Below are 24,177 nucleotides of genomic sequence, written 5' to 3'. Positions count from 1 at the left end.
TCTTGGGAACAAATCACCATGTGGGGAAGCCTGACCCTGCCCCCTGGAGAGGCCACATGAAGGAGAACCTAGCTGCCATAGCTGGCAGTCCTGGCCAACCATCAGACATATTGCTGTCCAGGACTAGCCAGTCCCGGGATAATCAGCCAACTCATCCCAAAGGCACAGTGCACTCAGCCAGCATGCTGTGGCTGAGCTTTCCCCAGATTGCCAGCCCACAGAATTGTCAGCAAAGAAATAATTGTTGCTTGAAGCCACTAAGTTTGGGGTAGCTTGTTAGGCACCAATAGAGAACTGGTACTGACCCTTCATTATCTTTGAAATTCATAGGTTATATAGACGACCACACATATAATTAAAAAGAAAAATGTCCTACCTTAACTGTAATACAAAAGAAAACAATAGAAAAGTAATTAATCATAAATAACATGCGAATGCTGGAGCACATGTGCACAGAAGTCATAATGAGGCAGCAGCAGGTACCAGGAGTCATGTGAACCTATCTCTGTCAGATGCGCCACTGTGCAGATGAGAGTCAGATGCATAGAGCTGGTGCTACCATCAGTGATGTGGTTTTCTGAAATGGTGATCAATTCTTGGCTGAGTTCAGAAAAACAAAAAAATAATATTTCACCTCAATTGACCTAGCAGTCAGATTCCTAGAGAATTAACTTTATGTTAAACTGTACCCCATGCCCTCTTTGTGCTTATCCATTAAATGGAGTTACATTCTAGATTCAAGATAAATATACATAATAAAATAGATAGATAAATATACACAATAAAAAGCTGAAAGAATTCATCACCAATAAACTTGCACCACAAGAATGGTTATAGGAAGTCCTTCAGGCAGAAGGCTACTGAAATCATATAGAAATATGGATTACATGCATGAATGAGTGGTCCCAGAAATGGGAACTACATGGGCAAATATTTAATATACAATTTTTAATTATTTGGATCTCTTTGAAAGACAGTTGACTGTTTAAAAAAATGTAGCATGAGCTTTATAACAAATGTAAAAGTAAAATGCATGACCACAGTAGCATAAAAAGTTGGTGGGAAACAGAGAGGTATACTATTTTAAGATTCATATCCTGTATGCAAAGTGATATAATACCTGTTGAAGGTAGACTGTGAGAAGGTAGAAATGCATACTGTACATTCCAAAGCCACCACTGAAATAGCAAAACAAAGACATATTGCTCATAAGCTAACAAAAAAGATAAAATAGAATCATAAAAACGTATACAATCAATTTAAAAGAAGAGAAAAAGAACAGATGGAATGAATAGAAAACAATGAGTTTATAGATTTAAACCTAACCATACCAATAATCACATTAAATGTAAATATAAAATACCCCAATTAAAAGTTAGAGATTGTTAGAGGACAAAAAAAGCAATACTCAACTGTATGCTGCCTGCAAAAAATAAAGCAAAACAAAATGCAGCTTAACTACAAAGACACAAAGAGATGGGAAAAGATTTACTGTGATAATAATAATCAAGAGAAAATTGGACTGGCTATATTAATATCAGAAAAAGAATATATCAGAGTAAAGGGATAAAGGAGGTCATTTTGTAAGGATATTGAAGTCAATTCAGCAAGAGGACATCTTAACAATTTATGCACCTAATAAAAGAACTTCAAAACAAATAAAGCAAAATCTGATAGACCTGCAACAGAAATGGAAAAATCCACAATTATGGTCAGGGATTTCAATGCCCTCTCTTCATAATTGATAAGACTTGAACAACTTGACCTAATTGACATTTGTAGAGTACTCCATTCAGCAAGAGAAGAATGCACATTCTTTGAATTGGACATGACCTATTTACCAAAATAGATCATATTCTGGGCCATAAAACAAGTCTCAATAAATTAAAGAGGTTTTAGGTTATATGAAGAGCATTCTCTGACCACAATGGAGCCAAATTAGAAATTAACAACAGAAGGCTATAGAGACAATCCCCAAGTACTTGGAAACTGAAAAACACACTTATAAATAACCCTTGGGTTAAAGAAAAAAAATCAGGATAGAGCTCAGAAAGTGTTGTGAACTGAATTAAAACCAAAATACTACACATCAGAATTTGTGGATGTGCTCTGATGGAGAACTGCAGGGGATGAGATGCATGAAACTTCTATGTTAGAATAGAAGATCAACCTCAAATCAATGATTTCAGGCTCCACCATAAGAAGCACGAAGAAGAGGGACACCTGGGTGGCTCAGTGGTTGAGCATCTGCCTTCGGCTCAGGTCGTGATCCTGGGGTCCTGGGATCGAGTCCCACATTGGGCTCCTTGCAGGGAGCCTGCTTCTCCCTCTGCCTGTGTCTCTGCCTCTCTCTGTGTCTCTCATGAATAAATAAATAAATAAAATCTTTAAAAAAAAGCATGAAGAAGAGGGACAAAGTAAACCTAAATTAAGTAGAAGAAAGGAAAAAGAAAAGATCAGAGTAGAAATCCATTAAACACACACAAAAACCTCAAAAAGGCAATAGAGAAAATCACTGAAACCAAAAGCTGATTCTTTAATAGGTCAATAATACTGATAACCCCATATGGACAAAAAGAGAGAAGCAACAAATAACTGGGGTCAGAAATGAGTAAGATGACATCACCGTGGGTTATACCATCATTTAAAATAAGGAAATAATGTGAAAAACTATGCCAGTAAATTTGAAACTTGATGAATGAACACTTTGAAAGACAGCAGTGCTCACTCATTACAAATGAAGTAATCTAAATAACCCTATATCTATTGACAAAAATGAGTTTGTGGTCAAATACGTTTTCACAAAGAAAATGTCAACCTTAAAGGACTTTGCTGGTCAATTCTACCAAACATTCAAAGAGGAAATCATACCAATTATATAGAAACATTTAAAAAATGTTTAAACAATTAAAAATTTATTTAAAAACAAGACAAAGGCATTATAAAAAAGAATTCTAGAGCAATGTCCTTTATGACCATAGATGCAAAAATTCTAAAGATTTTAGCAAAGCGTTCAAACAATCTATAAAAAAGGATCGTGCATAATGACTGTGTGTGGTTTATCTCAGGAATGCACAGTTGATTTAATATCATAAAATGAATCAATGCATTATATTATACTAAACAGAAAAAAGAACCGCACAGTCATTCAAATAGAGGGCATCCTCCTTTCCCATCAAAAAGCATTGAACAAAATCCAGTATCCATTCCTAATAAATATTATTGGCAAACAGGAATTGAAAGGATTTCCACAGTGTTTTATAGGGCATCTGCAAAAAACCTTCAGCTAACATCAAAGACTGTTTTTCCTCCAGGATCAGGAGGACCAGGACCAGGGTGTGTTCTCTCACCACTTTGGTTCTTATACTGGGAGTTCTAGCCAGGGCAATCAGGAAAGAAAAAAGCAATAAAAGGCGACTAGTTTGGAAAAGAAGATGTAAAACTGACCTTATTCACAAAGGATGAGAATGTCTATAATAGAAATCCGATGGAATCTACAAAAAAGCTGCCAGAACTGATGCGTTAGCTTAACAAGGTTGTAGGATACAAAATCAATGAGCAAATAGTAATTATATTTCTATAGATTAACGATGAAAAACCACAGAAGTTTAAAGATCTCCTTTACAACAGCATCAGAAATATGAAATATGTTAAGGATAAATTTACCAAACGATGTGTGGTTTCTGCATCCTACAGAAATTACTGAGAGAAATCAAGGGAGACAACTGGAAAGATGTACTCTGTCCGCATGTCTGAAGAGTCTACGAGTTGCATGTGAAATCTCCCACATTGACTGTATGGCTTTAATGCAATCCCAGCCAAAGATCCCAGCCCGAAGCCTCTTTTGCAGCATTCGACAAACTGACCCGAAGAGTCCTATGGAAATGTAAAGGGCCTAGAATAGCCAAAACAACTCTGAAAATGAAGATGAACATTTTAAAATCTGAGTGTCGTAAAATAACAGTAATCAAGGCAGGGGATGTACTAGCTTTAAAAACGCCATCAGTGCGTTTAGAACAAAGGACAAAGGACAAAGTTTAAGAACAAACCTACACATGTATAAATGGCTCCACAGAGGCTCAAAGGCAAGTCAACAGAGAAAGGGTAATCTTGTTGATAGTTGGTGCTGGGGCTTTGACACAAGCATGTACAAAACATTAATGCGTGTGAATGCTAGTCCTCATCATAAAACTAAACTTACAGAACCTGGAGGAGAAAAGTGGAAAAAACTAACTTTTTTGAGTTTGGATTAGCTGAGGATTTCTTTGGTACAATTAAAAAAAAAAAAAGCATGATCCGCAAAAGAGCAAGTTGGTAAACTGGATGTGATCAGAACTTAAAACTGCTCTTCACAAGACATTCTTAGGAGAATGAGCCACTGGAGGAGATGATGTATCCGATAAAAGATGTAAGCAGATTATATAAAGAATTTTAAAGGCTCGGTGATAAGAAAATAAATAATCTCACTAAAAACTAGGCAAACGGTTTGAACAGACAGACGCCTGGCTAAAGAGGATACATGGATGTAAACACGGGCATATGGAAAGATGCTCAACACCATCAGTCATTAGGGAACGATACATTAAAAACAATGAGCTGCCACCACACACCCATTAAAATGGATAAATTGAAAAAACCCATCATAGCAAGTGCTGGCAAGAATGGGGGGCATTTGAAACTCTCATCCCCTGCAAGTGGGATGTTAGACTGGGGAAGCCACTTTGAAAAGAGAATAGTTTGATGGCCATTCCACTCCACCCAGGAGAAATGACAGATGCATGGGACATATGTCTATACAAAGACTCCTACACGAATGTTCATAGCAGCTTTATTTGTTAATTGCCAATATCTAGAAACAACCCAAATGTCATCCATGGGTGAATGGATAAACTGTAGTATATCCATATGGTGGAATCGATCAATCAATCATTAATAAAAAGACATTATTAACATGTGCTAGGTATGGATAAATTTCAGATTGATTACACTGAGTGAGAGAAGCCAGACAAACAGAGTACATGCAGTATGAGCTCATTTACATGAAGCTCTGGAAAACGGAAACTAATCTATAGTGATAGAAAGCAGATCAGTATTTGCTAAAGGTTGGTGGGGTGGGGAGTGGCTCAGAGGAGCACAAGGAAACTTGTGTGGCTGCGTGATGGTGATGAATCATTTTATTATCTTGATTGCGGTAATAGTTTCAATGATTGATATATGTAAAGACACCAGCTTGCACACTTTAAATATATGCAGATTTTTGTATTTCCTTTTTATGTTGATAGGGTTATTAAAAGTTCAAATAGCATCTCCCAAACAGATTGTTTGCAAAATTTATCAGCAAAATTTCCCCCTGCCCCATTTTTCACAATGCCCCTAAAACTTTTCATGGAGAATGCTGGTTGCGAGCAAGGAAATCATCGCTGATGGTTTACCTTTTTGTTCTTAATCCTCATCACATTGGCCATATCCTAAGAGACATTTTCCTCTAAAACCCCATGCTGTAGTTTGAGTTTGTTCTCTATCTTGGAAGCAGCCAGATTATTATTAAAATCTCAAACAATATCATTGTTATTGCTGTTGGTTTCTTTACCCCCAAACTAAAGATGATATTTAAGGCTATTTCTTTGTTTTCCTTATGCCAATGCAAAACCAACCCACCGTTCAAGGGTCTTAGCTTTCTTGTCCATGAATATTTACCATCTGTGTAAACTCATTGATTTTTCTAGTCTGTTTTAGTGCAGCAGACAATTAGTGGGGATCTCTGTCTCGCCTTTGTTCTGTGTAGTACCAAGAGCTCTTTAAGGCAAGAGTAATGGCTTACTTTTGTGCTTCCAGGGTCTAGCCTAACAAATGCTGAATTAAATTATTAGTTATTCTAGCATGTTACATACTGTATTGTATTATTTGCTAATGATTTTGTGTATTTATGCTCTTCTCTTTTTCTATATTCTAGCCTCTAGCACAGACTTAACACAGAGGAAGTGACTAATGCTTATAGATCAAATGATTTTGCAGGGAGCATAGACAATCCATTAACAGCCAATAAGTAGCCTTAGAACTTTCTTCCATGTGTCAAGACCCACTTATTTAATATGAATGCCTTAATAATGTGCTTGGCTGGATGGAACCATTTCCTCTTGTAAAAAAAGAAAATGAAAAAGGTAATGTCTACTAGGCCTGTGTACACCAATTACTTCATTCCCCAAACATCTGTTGTTGGTATTGGCTGTGGTATGACATGTTTTAAATAATACTGACTAATTAATTTACCTGCAACAGAATCACACTAATAGGTACTCCGAGGTATGTGGTTTATGAGTCCTAGGCACTCCAGATTTACATAGTTGTTTTTATGATATAATCTGAATCACTAAGATTAGCCAGACTTAGATTTATTTACCAAATTCAGAAATACTAGAATCAGAGAGAAGAACTGAGATGGTTTTAGGGTATGTAAAAAAATAGCTGTACTTCACCTGTGGTGCTATTATTATGACACTGTTATGCCCAAGAGACAATGCATCCTAAAATCATGAGATCTCAAAGGGCTTAGGTGAATTTGCTAATGATCCACCTTTAGCTGGGTACTAAGGAGGTTAAAAAATGTTTGAGATCACGTCCTGATCTCTTGGAGAACGATGCCTGGGGAGGCAATGATGCTACTGGAGATAAGTACTGGACTGGAGAGGTCTTTGGCTTATATATTAGCTCCATTATCAATTAAAATTTCCTAACTCCTGATTACACACAAAATTCATGCTTATTGCAGTAAAGTGAGAAAATGCTCGAAAGTATGAAGAAATAGAAAAGACTCATTCTTGTTACTTGATGATGATTGCTATGTCTATGCTCTTTTTAATAGGTGTACATTGATTTTTCTATTTTATTATGAAAAATTTCAAGTGTATAGCAAACATTTTCACTAAATGCTCATATATCCACACATAGATTTGGTCATTGACATTTTGCTATAGTTGCTTTATTATATTTTAATCCATCTATCTGTCCCTCTATACCTTTATCAATCCATCTTATTTTATTGATGTTTTTCAATAATTCTGCATGCATATATAGAGTTCATTCTATTTTTCATTTTGATGTAAGATGCCCAAATCTTAAATCTTCTTTCTCTGGGTGTGTTGGGTACACAGTGAGACTCACCTGGCATTCACACTTTGCATAATCCCCTGTAAACTTGCTTATAACCAATAGCATATGGCAAGGATGCTAAGATGTCACTCCTGTGACTATGTTGTATTATTTAAGAGTCCATCATGCTGGTAGACTGGAGCTGGACTTCTTGTGGGCTTGATGAAGTAGGAGCCCTATTGGAGGAGGCCACATCACAAGGAGGTGTGGGTGGCATCTAGAGTCTGAGAGTGGTCTCCAACCGAGCCCAGCAGAAACTTTGGGCCCTCAGCCATTCAACAAGGAAGTAATTCTTGAAACACCTATGAGAGTGAACTCAGAAATGAAGGAATGAATTCTTCATGGTCTTGCGGGACCCTGAACTGAGAACCTAGCTTAGCTCAAGCTTTTGACCTATAGAAGCTATGAAATAATGAATGTGTGTTGTTTTAAGTTGCTAAGTTTGTGGCTATCTGTTACGCGGCAATAAAAAACTAGCATAGGTATTGGTACCTGGAAGCAGGTGCTGTTGTAACGAATACCTAAAAATGTGGAATGGTTTTGGAGTTCACCAGGGGCTAGGGAAGCATGATAGTGAAAGCCTACATCTTCCCGAAAAGACTGTTATTAATAGAAACCTGGACTTTTAAGGGGCTGCTGGTGAGACCCATAAGGAAGTGAGAAATGTGAATTTAGAAATTAAAGGGAGGGAGTCCTTGACAGGTAATGGCAAGAAGTTAAGTGACCTTGCTTCCTGTGGCGATGCAGAAAGCAGGATTTGTAGGTCATGATCCTGGTTATATAGCTACGGAAATGCCAAGCAAAGTATTGAAGGCATCCCCTAGTTTCTTCTGGCTGCTTACTGGAAAATGTGGGAGGAGAGAGAATTGATGCAGGAACTGTCAAACAGAAAGGAAGCAGCCCTGGGAGATTTTAAAAATTCTGCACATCTCCAGATGACAGTAGATGCTTAAATCCAGACAGCATGGTCTACAGAAGATTCTGAGGGTGTGGCAGTACAACCTCTTGCTAAAACCCTCCAAAATCAAAAGATTAGATTATTCAGTCCAGGAGACTTTGAGAGGGTATGCCTCGCAGATCCTCTCCATCAAACCAGAACACCTTTGGAAGGTGTAAGCGCATGGACCCCCAGCATCTCCCTCTTGCTAGCAGACAGGACCAGAGTGTCTTCACGTGAGCTTGATGGAATAAGGGGCCGTGTTGCAGAATCCCACATAACAAGGAGCCCGGGGCACCTGGGAACTGTGGAAGTGTGGGACATAAGGCAGTCTCCAGGTGCTAGACAGCTAAAACTCACATCAGTCTAAGAGCTGCCAGGACGTGAATTCTGATAACAGCTTGAGTGAGCATGGAAGCAGCTTCTTCCCCGGGCAAACTTCACATGAGAACACAGCCTGGCTGGCCCATCGATTGCAGCTCCACGAGACCCTGAGAAGAATATCCAGTTATGTGTAGACCTCCAACTAACAAAAACTATGAGATAATAAATGTGTGTGGTTTCAAGCCTCAAAGTTTGTGGTAACTTGTTATGCAACACTAGAAAACAAATACGCTGAGTTTTGACAAATTCATACTCTGCAGTCCAAACTTCTGCCCAGTGAGAGAACATTACCATCACCCTAGAAAGTTTCCTGCTGTTACTTCCCAGTCTCCACCCTCAAACCCCAAAAGGCAGAAACTCTTCTGACATATTTTTACACTATGGATTAATTTTTCCTGTTCTATAATTTCATATAAATAGAACCATACTGTGTGTATTCTCTGTTGTTTGGCTTCTTGCACTTAGCATAATTTTTATTGTTTATCCATGTTGTATCGGGACTTTTTTTGTTGTGGAATGTTATTCTGTGATGTGAATATATCACAATTTGTCCACATTTTTGTTGACGAACATAGGGATAGTTTCTGGTTTTAGGCCATTATGAATAAACCTGCTGTAAACATTTTTTTTTTGCATAAGTCTTTTTGTGAGTGAATATATATTTTTATTTCCTTAGGTAAACACCCACTTGTGGAATTGCTAAGTCATAGGATATGTGTACGATTAATTTATGGAAAAGTTACAGGTATGTTTCCAAAGTAGCTGTATTATTATACATTCTCCCCGTCAACGTACAAGAGTTCCAGTTGCATTGCCTTCTCATCGACATTTGGTGTTTCTTCTTTTAAAATTTTAGCTCTTCTAATGGATGTATAGTAGTATATCATTGTGATTTTAATTTATAATTTCCTGATTTCTAATGATTTTGAGTGCTTTTTCTTGTGTTTATTGAAATTTTGCATATTTTCCTTTGGAAAATCTTTTTAAAACCTTTGCCTCCTGCTCCCTTTTTGAGCTGTTGTTTTTGCTTTACTATAATTGTTGAATTGTAGGGGTTTTTTATATATCCTGGATGCTGGTCCTGTTTCAGTTGTTTGTTTTACAAATATATTCTCTCCTATGGCGGCTTGCCTATTAATTTTCCTTATGATGTCTTTTGACGAACACAAACATTTAATTTCATTAACTCTGATTTATCTTATGGTTATTGTTTTATGTGATTTGTTAGAGAAAACTTGCCTATCCTTAAGTCATTAACATATTATTCTTCTCTGTTTTTTTATGGAAATACCACAATATTTGGGTTACCATAACATCGGGTTATATAGCTTTATAGTAAGTTTTGAAATCAGGTAGTGAAAATCCTCTTATTTAATTTTTTTCAAAGTTACTTTGAATATTCAAGGTCACTGCTGACCAATAGAACTTTGTGCAGTGATAAAAATATATATCTACACTGTTTAAGGAAGTAACCACTAGCCACATGTGAGTATATAGCCCTTGAAATATGGCTAGTGCAGCTAAGGAACAGAATTTTTAATTGTACTTAATTTTAATTCATCTAAATATAAATTTAAGTAGCCACATGTGGCAGGTGACTAATGTACAGTGAAGTTATTGGTCTTTTGAATTTCCATATACATTTTAGAATAAGCTTGCCAATTTCTATTGAAAAAAGGCATTCGCATTATAATTGGGATCACATTGAATCTAGAGATCAATTTGAGCAGAACTGACATTTCAGCAATGGTTAGTCTTTTGATCTATTATCATGGTATATTTCTCCATTTGTGTGTAAACTTCTTTAATTTCTCTCAAAATGTTTTGTAGTTTTCAGTGTACTGGTATTGCACATATCTTGTTAAATTTACCCTGAAGGAGCCCAGATGTCCATCTTCATCTAATGAATAAGGATGTAGGGGATGGATATATATATAGATATATCTATATCTATCTATATATATCTATATATAGATAGATAAATAGATGTATATATGTATATATATAAATAGTTATATATATGTATATATGTATGTATATATACATCCATATATATTTATATATATATATATATATAACTCAGTCATCAAAAAAGAAAGAAATCTTGCCATTTGCAATGATATGGATGGAACTAGAGTGTATTATGCTAAGTAAAATAAATCAATCAGAGAAAGACAAATACCATATGATTTCATTCATATGTGGAATTTAAGAAACAAAACAGATGATCATAGGGGAAGGGAAGGAAAAATAAAATAAGATAAAAACAGAGAGAGGGGCAAACCAGAAGGGACTTTTAACTATAGGGAACAAACTGAGGGTTGCTGGAGGGGAAGTGGATGGGGGATGGGGTAACTGGGTGATAGGCATTAAGAAGGGCATATGATGTGATGAGCACTGGGTGTTATTTTTTTTTAAGATTTTATTTTATTTATTCATGAGAGGCACAGAGAGAGAGAGAGGCAGAGACACAGAGAGAGGGAGAAGCAGACTCCATGCAGGGAACCGGACGCGGGACTCCATCCCAGGTCTCCAGGATCAGGCCCTGGCCGAAGGCAGCACTACACCACCGGGCCACCGGGGCTGCCCCACTCACTGGGTGTTATATAAGACTGATGAATCACTACACTCTACCCTGAAATTATAATACACTATAGGTTAACCATCTTGAATTAAAAAAAATAAATTTACCCTGATGTATGTTATGTTTTTGATGGTATTATAAATGGAATTATTTTTTAAACTTTTTTTTTCAAATGTTTGCTGCAATTAACTTTTGTATATTTACCTTCTATCCTTCAACATTGCTAAATTCACTAATGAGTTCTAGTAGCAGTTTTGTTGATTCCTTTGGATTTTCTGTGTAAACAATCATGTCATCTGAAAATAGAGACAATTTTACTTCTTCCTTTCCAATCTGGATGATATTTATTTATTTAATTCTTTATTTATTTTTATTGGCTTATTGTACTGGCTAGAACCTTAAGCACAGTGCTGAGTAAGAATAGTGAGAATAGATATTCTTGCCTTGTTCCTAACCTTAACAGGAAAAATTTCACTCTTTCATCATTAAATATATTAGCTATATATATGTGATCTTATTTATAGTTTTTGTCATGAATGAGTTTTGAGTTTTGTAAAATGCCTTTTAGGCATTTATTGAAATGATCATATGATTTATCTCCTTTAGTCTGTTAATATTATGAATTGCATTGATTGATTTTTCAATGTTAATAAAACCTTAAATTTCTGGGATAACTCCTACTTTGTCATGATGTATTATCCTTTTTATATTTTGTTGTATTCTTTTTGCTAATATTTTGTTAAGGATTTTTGCATCTATGTTCATGAGGCATATTATCTATATTATTATTTTACAATGTCTCTGTCAGACTTTGACTTTAGGGTTTCAGTGGCCTCATAAAATAAGCTGGGAAGTGTTTCCTCCTTCTCTATATTTTAAAATTTAATTTAAAAAATATTTTATTTATTTATTTGAGAAATAAAGGAAGAGAGAGAGTGACCCCTGAGCAGGGGGAGGGGCAGAAGGAGAGGGAGAAGTGGACTGCTGCTGCAGGGAGCCCCATGCTGGGCTCCATCTCAGGCTGAGGAGATCATGATCTGAGCTGAAGGCAAATGCTCACCTGACTAAGCCACCCAGGCACCCCTTCTTCTCTATTTTTAGAAAGAGTTTATATGTGGTTGGCGCTATTATTTCCTTAAATGTTGTGAACTATTGAAGAAGCTATCTAGGTCTGCAATTTTCTTTGTGGGCATGTGTTTGATAAAGAAACTATTTTCTTTTGTAGCTATATGACAGTTGAATATTCTGTTATAAAGGATTTGTCCATTTTATCTAAATTGTCATATTTGTTAAATTGGCATAATCTCTACTATCTGTAGGATCTGTCCTGATGTTCCCCATGTCATTCTTTATATTATTACTTTGTTTCTCCTCTCTTCATTTTCTTGATCAGAATATCTAGAAGTGTATCAATCATATTTATTTTTCCAAGAACAGCTTTCAGTTACATTGATTTTTCTTTGCTTTTTGTTTTATATTCCATTGATTTCTGCTCTTATGTGTATCTCTCTGTGTATCTACTTTGGGTGTTCTTTGCTTCTTTTCTTAGTGTCTTAAGTTGGAACCTTGGATCATTGGTTTTAGATCTAATGTAAGTATTTTGAGCCTGTTTTTCCTCCAAGCACTGCTCTAGATCACTTCCACAAATTTTGATACGTATTTCCGTAATCATTTCCTATTTTCTCTTGTTCTTTATTGTTTGACTGATGACATTACTTAGCAATGTGTTATTTAACTTTCAAATATTGGAGATTTTCTAAATATTTTGTTTTTTATTTCTAATTCCATTGTGGTCAGAGATCATATTTTGTGTGGTTTTAGTGTGATTTATTTCATGTTTTGATGAATATATCATGTGCATTTGAAAAGAAAGTATTTTCCATGGATTTTGGGTGTGGCATTTTATAAATATCAGTTAGGTCATGGTAGTTGATAGTATTGTTCAAATCATCTGTGTCTTCACCAATTACATTTGTTTGTTCATTTGGTTGCTTTATTAATAGTTGAGTGAGGGGTGTTAAAATCTCCAACTATGATTTTGGAATTATATATTTCTTCTCAATTCTGTCAATATTTGCTTTATACACTTGAAGATCTGCTGTTAGATGCAAACATTTTATGGATTGTTATGTTGTTATGATGAGTTATAATTTTATCATTGTGAAATATATTCCTCCTTTATCTGTCAATATGCCACTTTTGAAATCTATTTTATCTGATTCATAAGAATGAATTTTAAGCAAAAACAAAAGAGCTGTACCCAACTATATTCCATCTACAAGAGGAGCACATTAAAAAAATAAATTTATTTATTCATGAGCGACAGAGCAGAGACAGGTGCAGAGGGAGAAGCAGGCTCCATGCAGGGAGGCCTATGTGGGACTCGATCGCGAGACTTCAGGATCTTGCTCTAGGCTGAAGGCAGATGCTCAACTGTTGAGCCACCCAGGGGTCCGAAAAGGGGCACATTTTAAGAAACGAAAGTAACCGAGTATAAAAATATGTATCGTGAAAACAGTAAGCATAAGAAGGCTGGCAGGACTATTCTCAGAATAGATTTCTTTTAATTAGATACTTAGTTTAGTGAACATTTAAAAAAATTTTTAAAAGATTATTGGAGTGAGAGAATGGGGGAGGGGCAGAGGGAGAGAGAGAATCCCAGGTCGACTCCCTGTTAAGCACAGAGAGTCCAAACTGGGGCTCAATCCCATCACCCAGGTGCCCCTAGTCAGTGTATTTTCTTGTATAGTTAGATTTAGGCTTACCATTGTATTATATGTTTTCTGTTTGTCCCAGATGTTTTTTGCTCATGTTTGCATTTTTTAGTGGTTTCTCCAAACATTGCAATATGTATCCTTCACTTATTACTGTCTACTTAGTGTTAATATTGTAGCTCATGGAAAATGTAGAAACTTTGCAATTGCATGCATTTCTTTACACTTCCCTTCCTTTTATGTTATAGTTGTTACATATTTTACATATGCATTGTAAATCCATCCAGACAATGCTATAGTTTTTCAATGAAATTGTTGTATTTTTTAAGCACATTGAGAAAATAGTTTTTTACAGTTATCTAGATATTTTGCATAGTTGTCATTTTCCCCAGGAGGTCTGAATTTCCATGGGGCATCATTTCCCTTCAGAATGAAGAAAAGGGCAGGTCTGTTGTCAGCAAGTTCTCAATTATCTTTTATTTGAAATTGTTATTATTTTGTCCTGATTCTTTGCTTTTAAAGAATTTATTTATTTATTCATGAGAGACATACAGAGAGAGGCAGAGACACAGGCAGAGGGAGAAGCAGGCGCTGTGTGGAAAGCCTGATGTGGGACTCTATCCCAGGACCCTGGGGTCATGACCTGAACTGAAGGCAGATGCTCATCCCCTGAGCCACCCGGTTCCCCCATTTTGTCTTGATTCTTAAAGGTTATATTCATGGGGTATAGAATTCTGAGTGAGGGGGATCCCTGGGTGGCTCAGTGGTTTGGCGCCTGCCTTTGGCCCAGGGTGTGATCCTGGAGACCCGAGATCAAATCCCACGTCGGGCTCCTGGCATGGAGCCTGCCTCTCCCTCCTCCTGTGTCTCTGCCTCTCTCTTTCTCTCTAGGTCTATCACAAATAAATAAATCTTTAAAAAAAAGAGAATTCTGAGTGAGCAGGTTTTTAATTTATTTTTTATTTAGGATTTTAAATATGTCATTCTCATGTATTCTGGACTGTCATGATAAATTAGATGTCATTTGAATTGTTTTTCTTCTGGATGTGACATTTGGCTTTTCTCTGATTCCTTTCACGTTTTTTTTTTTCCTATCTTTGATTTGGAACTATTGCCTCTGCATGCTTGGGTGTGGTTTTCTCAAAAGTTTTTCTTTTGGAGGCTCTCTGACTTCCTTATCTGTAAATGTGTATTTTTATCAAATATGGGACATTCTTGACCATTGTTTACAAAAAAATTTTTTACTACTCTCTCCTCTTCATTCCACCAATTTTGACATACTTGTTAGTATTGTCCCATAGATTCCTGGGAGTCTATTAATCTTTTTCTAATATTTTCTTTATATTTCTCAGATTGGGTAATTTTTGTTGGCACATCTCCAAGCTCACTGATGTTCTTCTCTCATATCCGTTGCACTGTTAAGCATATACAATGAGCATTTTATTTCATATATTGTATTTTGCTCCTTTAGAATTTGCATTTGATCATTTTTTATAGTTTTTATTTATCTGCTGGCATTTCCTATCTTTATGTGTGTGGAGAGCTATTTTCATTTTTGTTCTTGTTTTTAAATCCTTGTCTTATAATTTTGACATTTAGATAATTTTGGAATTGGTCTCCAAGCATTATTATTTTTTTTCTCTTGAGAAGAGGTCACATTTTTTTGTTTCTTCTGTGTTGCATAATTTTGGAATAATCATGGACATTGTGAATGCCATCTGGATTCTGTTATATTTCTCTGAAGAAGGTTGATTTAAAAAAATCAGACTATTAACTTGATTGGACTTAAACTGCCAACTCTTTCTCTTGGAACAGCTAAAATCTCCATTCAGTTCTTTGTACTTAGTTTGGCTGCTTTGAATCCACCGGTCACACTATGGTTCAGGTGTCACCTAGAGAATTTGGAGTGGCTCTTCTCTGGTTCCCCTTCTCTCAGAATTACCCTCTCACTTTCCAGTGTCCCTGGTTGCCCTCAACTCTGTCCTTTTGTTCTTCAGGACAGAAAATTGGTTGGTTTTCTTCAGGGATTTAGTCACTTCTGTGGTGACAAGTTTGAGTTGCCTTCAGGCTGAAAACTATAAAAATGGGAATGTCATCTTATGCTATTTTTTTTTTCTTCTGAATGTGGGTTTCCTCTAGAGTCTGCCTACATTTTGTTCATCTTCCAGTAAACAAAAGTCTTGTTTTATGTTCTTGTTCAGAGTTGATAGCTGTTATCTGCAGGACAATGGGGTCTAGGAGAAGTTTACTTAGCCATACTATGAGGAAAAAGTCCTCCCTCCCACTTTTTCTTGAAGGTATATGCATTTTATTTTTAGACAACCTACATGACATATGTATGTGTTTTTCTTAGGCTCCAAGTAAATCAAGGTCAAAATAGATGAGGAGCTCAAGATGACATCTGTCCATTTGTCTAATCCCTGGCGCACTTTTAATTTTATAAGAAAGATACTCGGTACCAATTTTGTTTCAAAACTTATAAAATGTTCTATTGCTGAGTAAATATTGAATGAATAAACATTATCATGTCACAGGCATGTTAAGTATCATAAAATCATTTTAAAAATATAGCTTTTAATATCTACATACCATTATATCACATATATACTATATTAACATATGTATTTATATATAATGTATATGTGTGTTTTTTGCACATTCATCATATGGATATATTGTATGTTTCCATATTTTTTGCCTGTATCAGTTACTATTCCAATAAACATTTTTGTACATAAATGTTTGATGACATATTTGACTATTGAAGAAATCTCTTCACTACCTCTCCACTTAATTGTTTGGCTAGATTAATTGATGTTTTCCATGCGTTCTGCAGGGCTGACGACACAGTGAACATGCACTTTTCTCCTGCTCCCACTGTTTGGGATGTGTGTCTACCAAGAGTAATACTATTTGTTTCCAAACTTGTTTATGCCAGTTGCTGTTGTGATTTAGTTGATTGGAATACTAACTTACAAAATATGAATGAAAAATAGAAAGAGCATGGTCGCTTCGCCAAAAACTATAAAAATGAACTCGAATCCTTTGGGGAGGACTCAATGAAGTGAAATAATGAGATTGCTACCAAATAATGTTACGGGCAAGGCCCTGTAATCAATTGAGAAAGAATTGTAAACTACAGAAAGAGTCTGTTTTCATGCTGATACCCAAATATCTTTCTGTGTGTGCCCCATCTCATCAATAAGAACATGAATTACGCAGGTGTGGTTTGCGCAAGAAAGACATCACAGGATTCTAATCAGGGATCAAAACTCTGAGAAAGGCCTTGGTGTTTCCTTATAAGACTGATGAATGAATCCGCAGTGTATAACTTACAATAAAACTTTTATAGTGTGCTCTTGCCATTGTTTGTGATTTCCCCATTTAACTGACTTTTTAATGAACTGACCCAATTGTCCAGCTGCCGATCTCAAAAGCGTGAGAAAAGCAGACTTTGGTTGTATTTCCTCAAGACAGATTTTTCGAGCTGTAATTACTGTGTATTTTTTAGATTATCCATGTTACCTAATTGCCCATTAGAGAGATTATGTGGATGTACATTCCCACTTAGGGCTGGTTCCTAAATTTGAAATTTCAGTCCAGTGATGTCTTTTCCCCAGCTCTGATCAGCCGTCATATGGTGGCCTTGAGTGTCAGTGGCCTGAAAAGCCTTGACAAATGTCCCAGGATTATCCTTTGCTATAATAAAACAGAATGTGATTCTTTCCTTATTAATACCAGATTTTTGTGACTCCTACCCTCAAAATGCCATAAAAGCATTGGGATTGTATGCCAAACACACCCCAAATTCTATCACTTATAATATTCAGACAATCACTTTTTTTTCCTGCTAGAAGGTTCACAGGGATCAGCTTATTAAACCCTTCCTTTTACAAATTGGGCCCTGGAACGGGTGACAGGAAAAGTGACTGAAGCTCAGTGGTATCTCGGCTGCGCTTAGAGCTCAAGTCTCTGGAGCCCGGGCTAATCCGGCTCTTTCACATGCATCACTTTGCTTCTGATTGCGAAGGGTAGCGATGCAAAACTTCACCACGCGGAACTCCGTATTATCAAGGGGGAGGTGTGCAGAGTGTTATCCGATTATGTCTATAATGTGAGCTAACATTTATTGAATGCTTACAGTGCCAGATCCTACTTTAAGTGCTTTAGTGGGATCAAATCATTTTATTATCCCACTTAAACTTCATAATGACTCTCCGAGGCCCCATTTTATAGATAAGGAAACTGAGCACAGAGCAGTGCCTGGGGTTTTACAGCCAGTAAGCGGTGGCGTCAGAATCTGATTACCTCCAGCCCTGCTTGGGCTCCTACCCTTCCTGCTAAATTGCCTCTCTATACGTAAGGAGAATGAAAAGTAAGTGGCATTTATCAGATGTCTGCCCCTAGCCTGGCAGTTTTAGATACTTTACATAAAAAGATTAATCTGGGGCACTGGGGCGGCTCAGTTGGTTAATCATCCGCCTCTTAATTCCCACTCAGGTCATGATCTCAGGGTCGTGGGATTGAGCCCTGCGTCATCAGGTTCTGTGCTCAGCGCAGAGTCTGCTTTTCTCTCTCCCTCTGTTCTCCACCCCCCCCATTTTCTCTCTCTCTCTCTCAAAATAAATAAATAAATAAAATCTTTAAAAAAAGATTAATCTAACATTTTCAAGTTGAAAAAGTAAGTATCAGGCAAATTACATGACTTGCCCGAGGACACGGTTAGCAGGTAGCAAAGCCAGAAATCAAACCAAGAGTTGACTGACCCTGAAGCCCATGATTCTGTTAGAAACCCTATTGCAGCAGCACAGAGATCAGTGGTTCTTGAGGCCTTCGCTGTACGCTGCAAACACCCAGGGGGCGTTAAAAAATACTCCTGTTTTGGTCTCACGTCCAGAGCTTCTGATTTAATTGGGTTAGGGTACAGCTCAGGCCGGGGCACTTGCAGCAGACTGCGGGGGAGGATGCCACCCACTGCAGAAGATTCCGGATGGTTCTGGTCATACCATACGATTTCATTTCTTTGTCCAAATATGGGACCAGAGATAAATCACATCACTAAAAGACGTGTTTCGACAGCGTATTAGTTTCCTAGGCCTGCCGTGACAAATTACCACAAATCACCACAAATCGGGTGGCTTAGGACAAGAGGAACTTATTCTCACATGGTTCTGGAGGCCAGAAGTCTGCAGTTAAAGTAGCAACAGGGCTGTGCTCCCTCGGAGGGCCCTAGGGAAGAATCCTTCTCTGCCTCTTGCAGCTTCTGGTGGTGGCAGTGATCCTTGTCATTCCTTGGTGTGTAGACACGTCACTCCAACCTCTGCCTCCTTCCCTCTGTGGTCACGCAGCCCCATTCCCTCTGCGTGTCTGTGTTTCTCTGTCTGTCTCCTTGAGAAATAATTGAAAATACATACGTTGGTCTCTGCTCCTGGTTCCCAGCACACAGCTTCTAAAACCATTGGAATTTCCTACGTGATAAGAGCACCAGGAGCATCTTTTGTTCTAGTATTTGCTCTTTGACCCATCCTTGACCCAGGGCTCCTAAAACTCTTGGAATTTCCTGAGAGATAGGAGTGTGTTTTGTTGTAAGGAGGCGAGTCTGTGTGGGCTCCTGCATGGGGGCTGGTTGGCCAACCTGGAAGCTCTCCAAACCCCATACTGTTGGGATCTTTCTGGAGGCCATCTCACGTAGGCATGAACATGCACACGTACCGGGACAATGACGCACCCCAGCTCCATGGGAACAGAAGTGCTTGCACTTAGGACACCCCCCGGACCTTGCCCTATATGCCTCTGTGTCTGGATGTTCATCTGGATCCTTTATCACAAACTTTAATTTGTATTCAATTGGTAAACATAACTGTTGCCTTGAGTTCTGAGAGCTGTTCTAGCAAACAGTCGAATCTAAGGAGAGGGTCTGTGGAACCTCTGATTTGTAGCCGAGGCGGGTACAGCTTGCGGGGAACCTGGAGAACCATTACTTTTGATTGGCATCGGGAGTGGGGGACTCTGGTGTGAGACTGAGCCTTTCACCCAGGGGGTCTGCGCTCTCTCCAGTTTGTGTCTGAATCGAGTTAAATTGTGGGTCGCAGGTGCCTCGGAGAATTGCCTGGTATGGGAAAAACCACCTCCCCCCCCCCCCCCCAGTGTCTGGGGCGTTGGGCGTGTGGTAGTAGTGTGAGAGGTCCAAGGGGCACTCAGGAGACCTGGGCTCTCCACACTCACTTCTCCACTTACAAGGGCCCAGTCAAGTCCACTAGGACCTCATTTCAAATAATCACATCTGCAAAGACCCTAAACCCAAATCAGGTCACATTCTGAGGTTCCAGATGGGTGGACGTGAATTTGGGGGTGGGGGAGGTGGGAACGCTCTTCAACCCAGGACCAGTGGAAAATGAGCCAGCAACACATTCTTAAGGAAACATAAATCTCAGGACGCCTGGGTGGCTCAGCAGGTGAGTGCCTGCCTTTGGCTCAGGGCATGATCCCGGGGTCCTGGTTTCGAGTCCCATATTGAGCTCCTTGTGTGGAGCCTGCTTCTCCCTCTGCCTGTGTCTCTGCCTCTCTCTGTGTGTCTCTCATGAATAAATAAATAAAATCTTAAAAAAAAAAAAAAAGGAAACATAAATCTCTAGGGATGGCAAATGAAATTCTGTGGCTTTTGGATCTCATTTTTTTGAAAGATATTTTAAATGTTCTTAAATATAGCATCCTCCCCCCTCCCCAAAAAGCACCCAGCCCTAGTAGGTGTATCACTAAATTCTAGAAAGATCTGTATAGGCCGGGTCCCTGTAGCATGCTTGGAAGTATAGGGACACCAGAAGCCTCAGCTGATTTGTCCAGTGGTGTGTGGGTATGCACAGAAATTTCTGGAAAAGGTAGGTCGCTCCCATTGGGATCTTCCTTCCACTGTAAGCTGACACAACAGATGGACGGCACTTTGTGAGGCACCCAGGAGCCATCCACCATCTTTTCAAATACGGTTCATGGGATGTTATGAGCCAAAGCAACCAAAGCTTGGAGTTTGGTTCTGGGACCACTATTTTAATCAGACATTTCCTTTCTTTGTCTATAATGAAAACTGGGTAATAGGAAGGATCTTTAAGAATCAGAGTGCTGGATTTTCAATGACCATTTTGACCTCCCCCCACCACCTTGAAAACAAATACCTTCACCCCTGTTGCCTTACTCTCGCAGTCTGTTGAGAAGACCAGCTACCCAATTATTTCGATCTTGGATTGACCTTGCTAGTCAGGTTCTATGACATTTTGACAAAAATCACAGTTTTCATTTTAGAAATAACAGAAAGGACGCAGTTGTAAGAAGAGGCAAATTTCCCTCTGAGGTTATCACTGAAACCCCCCAACCACTCCCCGCTGTCACCCTCCCCGGCATCCTGAGCACGCCAAAAGCTTTTTCCCAGATCCTGCTTATTTGTGATGCTTCTCCTGACCCTGGGCAGGGCCATGTAGACAGATATGACTCACAGATTGGTAATTTACCCAGGATAAACAGAATAATTGGTACAGAATCCATGGACTAGCCTTTTTCCCCCCTGTGAGACTTTATAAAGCCTCAATAGCGACATTAAGGCAATTTCTTAAATAATAAATCTCCATTTCCACTTGGAGAAAAGTCCTGGCTTTTCTGTCTCAATTTAGCCTTCCTTAAAAAGGTTATGCTTGGCTCTAACTTGTATTTAGCTGCGTCCTAGGGCAAAAATTCAAGGAAAGTCAACAATTTATTCTTCAGTAAGTGCCACAGAATCAAATCCTTAAAGGCTACCGGGTGATGTTGTTGCGAACAAGTCGTCTGCTGTGTGTGTGATACTGCGAGGGTGAGGATTGGCTTATGCGCTTATGAACTGCTACCCGAGGATGGACTCGGTGGCTATTTGCACCGGGGAAGTGGAGATGCTGTTGTCACCGGCTGCATGCCTCCTCTTGATAGCATGCAGCATTATTAAGAGTAACCATAAATACCTAAAAAGCCACAATTTACGGGGGAGTTTCAAATTGCTTGCCCATATAAAAATGACATCATGTCATAGTTGTGGAGCATTCTCCTTCTGCGCCTCTGAGAAATCATGAAACAAACACCCATTCATTGCATTAGAGAAACAATTAGCCAATGTAATATGTAATAAAAAAAACACAGAAAAATATATTTGTGTAGCTTTTCATTTAGTGAGTTCATTACAGACCTATGTTGGTGAACTGGGGGAAATGAACTGGCTTTCTGTGTCTAAAATAGGACTCCTCTGAGTCTTTGGGGGCTCGGGCAAGTGCTGAGTCCCCTGCCTGCGTACGTGCACACACACACACGCGCTCGGTGCTTGGAAGACAGACACGAAGTGGATTGGAATTTGGCTGATTCCAACCAGCTCAAGGTCATTGCTGGCCAGTGGAATTGGTGAATACTAGCATTCTGGCATCCACAAACATGGTTTTGACGAAGTCCTAGGATGACCCTCAGAGGTGGTCCCTCGGACACCTGCCGGACACGCAAACACATGAACCTGAAGCAGCCGGGATCGGCAGCCGTCCCAGGCCTGACCCTGGCGGACTCGGGATGCTCTGAAAACACGGAGGCTGGACCCCAAAATAGCGATCCTCCTGAAAGTCTGGCTCTTTCTCTTCGACTGTGAAAAATAACATCCTATGGGGGTTGGGTGTCACACAGTTAAATTGTGGCAGATAAGCCTGTTGGCTGCTTCTAAAAACTTTGCTCTTGATGAGATGAACACTGGGTGTTATACTATATGTTGGCAAATTGAATTTAAATAAAATAAAATTTTTAAAAAATTGAGTTCAAAATAAAATCTTCACTCTTCAGGGTGACTTGCAGTACCCTGTGCAGCCAGCCGGTGAGGCCAGAGCGGGGGCTGTGGCTTCAGAGCAGTCACTGGCCGGTCATCCACTCTTCCTCTGTGCCCTCACGCCCTGCTCACAGATCGGGGGCCGTGGCCTTGGTGAGCACCTGTGCCTGTCCGTTACCTTCTGGGCGGAACACCTGGTGGGCTGGGCCTTGCCCAGGGGTTAGGGCTGTGAGCACGAGGAGGGCTGCCTCCTTCCCAGGGAAACCAGTCCCCAAGAGGGGCTCCCTCACTTTGGTGGAACCAGCCTTCCTAACCTTGGTTTTAGTGACATTGCGGGATGTCTTCGGTCAAGTCCGAGCGGCTTACATATTCCTTTGGACTGACTTGTGAAAAAGCCTGCATTTCAGAAGAAGGATGCATGTCCTAAAACCAAACGACCCGTGTTGGCACGGTTGTAGGGAGTAGCGAGGGTGGGTGTGAGGAGCACGTGTTGCATGATGCTTTCTTTCTTTCTTTTCTTTTTTTTTTAAAGATTTTATTTATTTATTCATGAGACACACACACACACACATACACACAGAGAGAGAGAGAGAGAGAGAGAGAGAGACAGGCAGAGGGAGAAGCAGGCTCCATGTAGGGAGCTTGACATGGGACTCGATCCCAGGACTCCAGGATCAGGCCCTGGACTGGAGGCAGAAGGGTAACTGCTGAGCCACCCGGGCTGCCCCACATGATGCTTTCACCAGGGGCAGCTCGGAACTCCAGGACGGCCGGAAGCTCAGGGCTGAGTTCGAATCCCGGTCCTATCATTGCCTGTGATGGGGAGTATCCCGGGTACCTGCCAGAGTCTGGAGGATTGAATGAGGTAGGAGGACGCATGGGGCCCTAAACGCTGACCTTTATCTCTGTTGCTACCAGCCAATGACCACCTGCCCTAATGCCTGTCCTTAACTAGTCCTACGTATCTCGTGCAGATTCTGAAAACATTCTCTCATATACTCAACCAATTGGATAAGAACGCAGCCAACTGAATAAAGAAGAAACAGACCTGTAGACACAGACGCCCACAGACTGTCTGCCCGGACCGTAAAGGGGGAGTCTTCCAAGATTGCCCTGATCCCCCTCGACTCTAACCAGCCTGCCGGCTCCGCGGGGAGCACAGGGCCCTTTGAAGAGGGAGCAGGCCTCAGACGGGAAGTTAAGTGGATTTAAATGTAAGCAGGTCTAAAAAAGAAGACAAAATTCCACTTTAAAGACTTAGGAAAACAGCTTGAAATAAACGAGGCCAGAAATCAAAGTTTACAACGAGAGGATGGAGCGAGAAAAGAAAGCCCGCCCAGTCATTCTGACCCTGCCGTTGAATCCCTGGGCTCTCACAGCAACACATCCTTCCTCCTGGGGGAATTTTTCAAGTCGCCACTCCACGGAAATGTTTGCTCTGCCACCGAGCAGAAGATCCTTTCTCTGGTGGCCAGAGGGGGCCGGGGCCACTCGCCGTCCCTGCAGCTCTGCGGAGGTGCGAGGCCAGGACGCCGCTGTCACGTCTCATGAGCAGGATTCAGATACCACAAATATGTTTCTGTTTAAGCAG

General features: G+C 39.4%; 1 long non-coding RNA gene across 1 annotated transcript in view; it reads left to right on the top strand.

Moving 5' to 3' along the window:
• LOC144321175 (uncharacterized) overlaps nucleotides 1-23,183 on the top strand; it is a 421,562-nt gene extending 398,379 nt beyond the window's left edge. The window contains exon 3 of the long non-coding RNA XR_013386940.1: nucleotides 23,167-23,183. This is a non-coding gene — a long non-coding RNA (uncharacterized LOC144321175). The remainder of the gene's footprint in view (nucleotides 1-23,166) is intronic.
• The last annotated feature ends 994 nt before the right edge of the window (nucleotides 23,184-24,177 follow it).

Source organism: Canis aureus, chromosome 9 (assembly GCF_053574225.1).
Source record: "Canis aureus isolate CA01 chromosome 9, VMU_Caureus_v.1.0, whole genome shotgun sequence".
In the NCBI taxonomy this organism is placed as follows: Eukaryota; Metazoa; Chordata; class Mammalia; order Carnivora; family Canidae; genus Canis; species Canis aureus.
This window is presented reverse-complemented; position numbering and strand designations above follow the sequence as displayed.